Genomic DNA, 7154 nt, shown 5'->3' with positions numbered 1-7154 from the left:
AACCACGAAGTCTTTTTTAACTATCACGCTATCATGGAACCTCATGGTCTTATCTTCGTAGAACTTGCCATTCTCATAGGCTTCTAGGCGGATTTCATCTAACTCACTCAGTTGCAACTTTCTTTCCTCACCAGCTTGATCCATAGAGAAGTTGCAAGTCTTCACTGCCCAGTAAGCTTTGTGCTCAATTTCTACTGGAAGATGACATGCCTTTCCAAAGACAACCCGATAAGGAGACATTCCTATAGGTGCTTTGTAGGCAGTCCGATGTGCCCAGAGAGCATCATCAAGCCTGGTACTCCAATCTTTCCTGCTTGACTGCACAATCTTCTCTAAAATTCGCTTGATTTCTGGGTTAGAAATTTCTGCCTGACCATTGGTCTAGGGGTGGTATGGTGTGGATACCCTGTGTACCACCCCGTACTTTTTAAGCAGGGAATGCATTGTCCTGTTGCAAAAATGGGTTCCTTGATCACTAACAATTGCTTTAGGTACTCCAAACCTGCAAAACAGATTAGACCTGACAAAGTCTGCGACAACTTTAGCATCATTAGTTCTAGTGGGCTTGGCTTCCACCCATTTTGAAACATAGTCAACTGCAAGGAGAATGTAAACAACCAAAAGAGACAGGAAAAGGACCCATGAAATCTATACCCCAGACATCAAACACCTCATAGAATAGCATAGGTTGCTGAGGCATTTGTTGTTGCCATGTAAGTGTATTTCCTGCTCTCTGACACTGCTCACAAGTGTTGCAGATCTTCCACGCATCTTTAAAGATGGTGGGCCAATAAAAACCACAATCAAGCATTTTGCGAGCTGTCCTTTGAACACCCAGATGACCTCCCGGTGCGGAAGAATGACAGAACTGCAGGACTGAGTCAGTCTCATGATCTGGAATGCACCGTCTAATGACCTGATCACTGCACAATTTCCACAAGTAGGGGTCATCCCAAATAAAATGCTTAGCATCACTTTTAATCTTATCTTTTTGGGCCTTAGATGCTAAGGGAGGAAAAACAGAGGCAACTAAATAATTGACAATGTTAGCAAACCAGGGAGTAGAAAGAGAGTCAGAAATACTATACAATATATACAAATGATCATCCGGGAAATCATCCCGAATAGGTGAATCTGCATCAGAGACACGTTCGATCCGACTCAAATGATCAGCAACTAGATTTTGTGCTCCGCTCCTATCACGGATCTCCAAGTCAAACTCTTGGAGCCAGAGCATCCATCGGATCAACCTAGGCTTAGAATCAGCCTTCTTCAACAAGTACTTTAGAGCTGCATGGTCAGTATAAACAATAATGCGAGTACCAAGCAAATAAGATCGAAATTTTTCAAGAGCAAAAACTATGGCTAGAAGCTCTTTCTCAATAGTAGTATAATTTGCTTGGGCAGCATCTAAAGTCCTAGAAGCATAATATATCACCCTGGGCAATTTATCAATTTTTGAGCAAGGACAGCCCCCAATGCATAATTTGATGCATGACACATAAGCTCAAAAGGGGCTGTCCAATCGGGTGCCTGGATGATGGGGGTGGTAGTCAACGCTCTTTTGAGGCAATCAAAAGCCTCTTTGCATTTGTCATTAAAGTCAAACTCCACCTCCTTTTGCAACAAGTTGGACAGTGGAAGGGCTACTTTGCTAAAATCCCTTATAAAGCGCCTGTAGAATCCTGCATGACCAAGAAAAGATCGCACCTCTCGCACACAAGAGGGGTAAGGCAATTGTGAAATAACAGAAATTTTTGCAGGATCTACTTCAATACCCTTATTGGAAATAATGTGGCCTAAAACTATACCTTGCTCAACCATAAAATGACATTTTTCAAAATTTAGAACAAGGTTAGTTTCAATGCATCAATTCAAAACTTTTTCCAAACTATTCAAACAACCATCAAAAGAGGATCCATATACAGTGAAATCATCCATAAACACCTCTATGCAATTTTCTAAAAAATCACTGAAAATACTAATCATGCACCGCTGGAAGGTACCAGGGGCATTGCACAGGCCGAAAGGCATCCTCCTATAAGCAAAAGTGTCGAAGGGGCAGGTGAATGTGGTCTTTTCCTGATCCTCAGGAGCAATAGTAATTTGCATATAACCAGAAAAACCATCAAGGAAACAGTAGTGGGATTTACCTGCCAGGCGTTCAAGCATCTGGTCAATGAATGGCAGGGGAAAATGGTCCTTTTTGGTAACCTGGTTCAGCCTTCTATAGTCAATGCAGACTCTCCAACTGTTCTGCACCCGAGTAGGAATCAGCTCCTCCTTCTCATTTCTGATCACTGTGAGGCCAGTCTTTTTCGGGACTACCTGGACGCGACTCACCCATTGGCTGTCGGAGATAGGATAAATGATTCCAGCTTGCAAAAGCTTGGTTATCTCCTTCTTCACTACATCAAGAATCACCGGGTTGAGTCTTCTCTGTGGCTGTCTTACTGGTTTAGCTCCATCCTCTAAATTTATTCGATGCATACATGTGGATGGGCTAATACCAGGAATGTCCGCCAGGGTCCAGCCTATAGCCTTCTTATGCTTCTTGAGAACTGACAACAACTTCTCCTCTTGCTCATCAGCAAGGGAGGCAGATATAATCACTGGAAAACTCTTGCTATCATCCAAGTAAGCGTATTTTAAATTTGATGGCAGAGGCTTCAATTCTGGTGTGGTCGGCTGGACAGTGGTAGAAGGAGATGGTTTCTCAGCCTTTACCTCATAAAGAAAGTCAGAGGTATGTGTACTTCCTGAAACATGGTTAGTCCTATCTGACTCTATAAAATCAATCTCAAGAGGTAAAACACCACCACCAGGCATGCAATCAATATCACTTTCAGATTCACTCTCAGCATCAAATTCAGACATATGATCAAATACAATTTCAGACTCAATGCATGAAGAGTGAGAGGCATGCAGATTAGAATAAAGATCAATCATGTATTCATCAACAACATGGTCAATTATTTCAGCACGAAATACAGAAAGATCTTCAGATGGGTATTTCATAGCATCCAGAATATTAAAATGAACAGTTATATCACCAAACTCCATGGACAGTGTGCCTGCATAAACATCTATCTTAGTTCTAGCAGTTTTCATAAAGGGTCTGCCTAGAATGATGGGAACTGATCCTTGAGAAAATCCATCTTCCATATTCAAGATATAAAAATCAACAGGGAAAATCAGTTCACCAACTCTAACTAAGACATCTTCTATGAAACCAACAGGATAGGCAACACTTCTATTAGCTAAATGAATTACCACATCAGTTGACTGCAAGGGACCTAGAGATAGAGAATTAAAAATCGACAGAGGCATAACACTAACAGAGGCTCCTAAATCTAGCATGGCATTGTCAAACTTACTATTCCCTATAATACAAGGTATGCTGAATGTACCTGGATCTTTGCATTTTTCAGGAATTTGAGGAACAGATTTACTAATCAATGCGGAGACATTTCTGCCCATGCTAATGCATTCACTTCCTTTAAGCTTCCGCTTATTAGTGCACAGCTCCTTCAAGAATTTGGCATATCTTGGAATTTGCTTTATTGCATCCAACAGAGGTATGTTTACCTCTACTTTTCTAAACGTTTCCAAGATCTCTTTCTCTGCCTCTTCCATTTTTTTGTTGGAAACTGCTCTTGGAGGGAATGGAAGAGGGGGAATGTGCTGCTTCTGCAAATCAGAATTACCTGTGGAAGAAGATTCACCTGCACAGAAATTGTTAGGTAGATTTTTGTCATCACCTTTTTCTGGAATAGAGTGAAGTTTGGCAGGTTCATTTGCAGATGAGGAAGGTGCTACGGGTTGAGGTCCTTGACACTGCTTTCCTGACCTCAATGAAATGGCACTGACATTTTTGGGATTTTGGACAGCTTGAGAAGGCAGCTTGTCAGAATTCTAGGACTATTGTTGATTCAATTGGGTAGCTAATTGTCCCATCTGATTGGTTAAGCTCTGAATGGAGGCTCTGGTCTCTTGCTGAAACTGCATGTTCTGCATAGTCATTTGCCTCACAAGTTCTTCGAGGGAAGGTTGTGGAGGGGCCTCAACTGTTGGTTGTTTCTTGGGTTGTTGCTGTTGTTGGATTGGTGGAGGAATGTATGGTCTGCTTGGGCCAGCAGCATTTTGGAAGGAAGGAGCAGGCTGCTGTTGTTGTTGCTGAGGGCTGGACCATCTGAGGTTAGGGTGATTCCTCCATCCAGGGTTGTATCTGTTGCTGGAAAGGTCATAATTGCTCTGCTGTGGTTGATTTTGCTGCTGAGGTTGAGGAGGTCTATTGTAAATATTTGCAGCATAAGCTTCAGGTTGCTCAATTGCTCCAGGTTGCTGCATGGAAGGGCAAAGGTCTGTATGGTGGTCAGCAGAGGAGCACAAACCACAAACCCTTGCGACAGGTACAGATTTCTGATTCAAGGCCAGCTGGGTTACCAAGTTGACCAACGCATCCAGTTTGCCTTCAAGCTTCTTAGTTTCAGATGATGCAGATGGGTTTGTAGCTACCTCATGCACTCCTCTAATGACTATGGCATCATTTCTGGCACTAAACTACTGGGAGTTGGAGGCCATCTTCTCAATTAAATTTCTGGCTTCAGCAGGAGTCATGTCTCCAAGGGCTCCACCACTGGCAGCATCTATCATACTTCTCTTCATATTACTGAGTCCTTCATAAAAATATTGGAGAAGAAGTTGTTCTGAAATCTGATGGTGGGGGCAACTGGCACATAGTTTCTTAAATCTCTCCCAGTACTCATACAGGCTCTCTCCACTGAGTTGTCTAATACCTGAGATATCCTTCCTGATGGCTGTGGTCCTGGAAGCAGGGAAATTTTTTCTAAGAATACTCTCTTAAGGTCACCCCAGCTCGTGATGGACCTTGGAGCAAGGTAATACAGCCAGTCCTTTGCCACTCCCTCTAATGAATGAGGAAAAGCCTTCAGAAATATGTGATCCTCTTGGACATCTGGGGGTTTCATGGTGGAGCAGACAATGTGAAATTCTTTCAAATGTTTGTGCGGGTCTTTACCTGCAAGGCCATGAAACTTTGGAAGCAAATGAATCAGTCCAGTTTTAAGAACATATGGGACATCCTCATCAGGGTATTGGATGCACAAGCTTTCATAGGTGAAATCAGGTGCAGCCATTTCCCTTAGAGTCCTCTCATGAGGTGGAGGTTGTGCCATGTTCTCAGAATGTGCAAAATCAGAATGCTCAGAATCAGAATGCTCAAAATTATAATGCTCAAGATCAGGATGTTCAAAATCACCAATAACAGAATGCACAGATTCACCAGTTATGGAATGCTCAGAATGATCAAAAGGTATAAAATGATGCCTAACTAATCTATGAAATGTCCTATCTATCTCAGGATCAAAGGGTTGTAAGTCAGATGGATTGCCTCTAGTCATACACTACATTTAGCATGCACACAACTAGTTGCCTTGTCATGTAAATAAAGGTGTAGGTTGAACTACAGCTACCCTCAAATGATATCCAAATGACTGAAATTTTGTGAGCAACCTTATAAATGATGAGAAGATAGCACAAAAAATTCAGACAAAAATTCAAAGTCTAACTATGAAAGCTAAAATTGGTAGGTTAAGAAAAATATGTGAATAAAACTTGAAAAATAAAAAACTTTTGACAGAATCGCTTTTTTTTGGACGATGGAGACCTCAACCGGCCTATGGCCGGCTGCCACGGCATAGGAAATTTTTTTCTACCCCAAATGCATATATAATAATTGTGATTCTGATAACCGGAGCAAAAGTTATGGCCGTTTGAAGTTTTGACAAACACAAAATTTGCTAGTTTTTTGGAACTTTCAAATCTGACCAAACTAAAGGCTCTAGCTATTTTTCCCACAAAATATGGATTAAAAGAAGTTACCACAAAAAAATTCAGCCAAAAATAACAACCCTAGCTACTAAAACAAAAAATCCCAAATAATTCAGCATGGGTGGTCGCTAAAATCCGTCTCTAATTGATTTCTACTACTACTCTGTTTTTCCGCAAGCTGATTTCTACTACTACTCTGTTTTCAAGCACAATCTTCACAGCAAAACACCCAAGACTGAAACAGGGGAAACGCTTAATGGTAAAACTGAAACAGAACACACATTAAACAAAATACCAGGACACTAAACAACACTAACACACATACTAACACAATACTAACAATTAAACATAAAACACGAAAGGATTAAACACACAACACTAGCTAGCTATTATGAACCTTTGGACACTGCTCCCCGGCAACGGCGCCAAATTTGATCGAGGTCGTACCCGAATCAAATAAACATGAAAATGCAGTAACTAGGAAGTGATCCTGGGTCGTTTCCCAACGAGCAGTGACAAGCCAAATGTTCATAATATACTTGCAGTAACAGTAACGATGGGGGGGGGGTTTGGTTGTTTGGTAATTAAAGAGCAGAACAAATAAAATGGAATACGAAACTACTAATATTAAAAACGGGTTGTTACCTCTGATTCAGAAGCCACTCTCTTATCCTGGGTTATGGAGAATTCGTCCCTAACAGTCAACCACTTAATCCAACCCTATTTCAATTTACTAAGCGAAAATCAACTTAGGGTTTTCAATACGTGATTAGGCACCACATACACCAGTTAGCCCTTCGTCCATTAAGCATGAACGCAAGTTAGGCTCAGAGGCAATTAATCGAACACGAAGCGTGCACTGATTAATATTCACGAAATTGGGATAACTGGTGAAGGGAAAACTGCCAGGAAACCACATTACAAACGAAACCTCAAAGAGAGTTGGGATTCGTCCTCAAAAGGAAACAACACCAGAAAATCTATCCTTCCATGGATTCAAACAGAAAACGCAAATGAAACATGAAGCAGAAACGTAAATGAACAGAAACGTAAATGAAAGTAGAAGAAGAAGCAAGAATGAACTCGTAATTAGAAGCAGAAAACGGAAATTTGCATTAAGAACGAAAACTGTAACAAGGGAACAGAAAAACGTGAAAACCTAAAACCAAAGCTCTGAATAATGAAAATAGCATAGCAGAATAGAATGCCCTGCACGAATCCCAAGGCAGCTATTTAAAAAGAGTCACTCAAAGTCACTGGGCCCTATTACAATACTCTGACTTATCTTCCTTCACTGGAAG

At 41.2% G+C, this 7154-nt stretch overlaps 1 non-coding gene across 1 annotated transcript; it reads left to right on the top strand.

Moving 5' to 3' along the window:
* The first annotated feature begins 4714 nt into the window (after positions 1 to 4714).
* Positions 4715 to 4821, top strand: LOC121173003 (small nucleolar RNA R71). Its single transcript, XR_005887001.1, has one exon. It is a non-coding gene; the product is annotated as a small nucleolar RNA R71 (small nucleolar RNA).
* Positions 4822 to 7154: the final 2333 nt, after the last annotated feature.

Source organism: Glycine max, chromosome 10 (assembly GCF_000004515.6).
Source record: "Glycine max cultivar Williams 82 chromosome 10, Glycine_max_v4.0, whole genome shotgun sequence".
Taxonomy (NCBI): domain Eukaryota; kingdom Viridiplantae; phylum Streptophyta; class Magnoliopsida; order Fabales; family Fabaceae; genus Glycine; species Glycine max.
The sequence above is the reverse complement of the archived record's forward strand: the minus strand, read 5'-3'. Positions and strand labels throughout refer to the sequence as shown.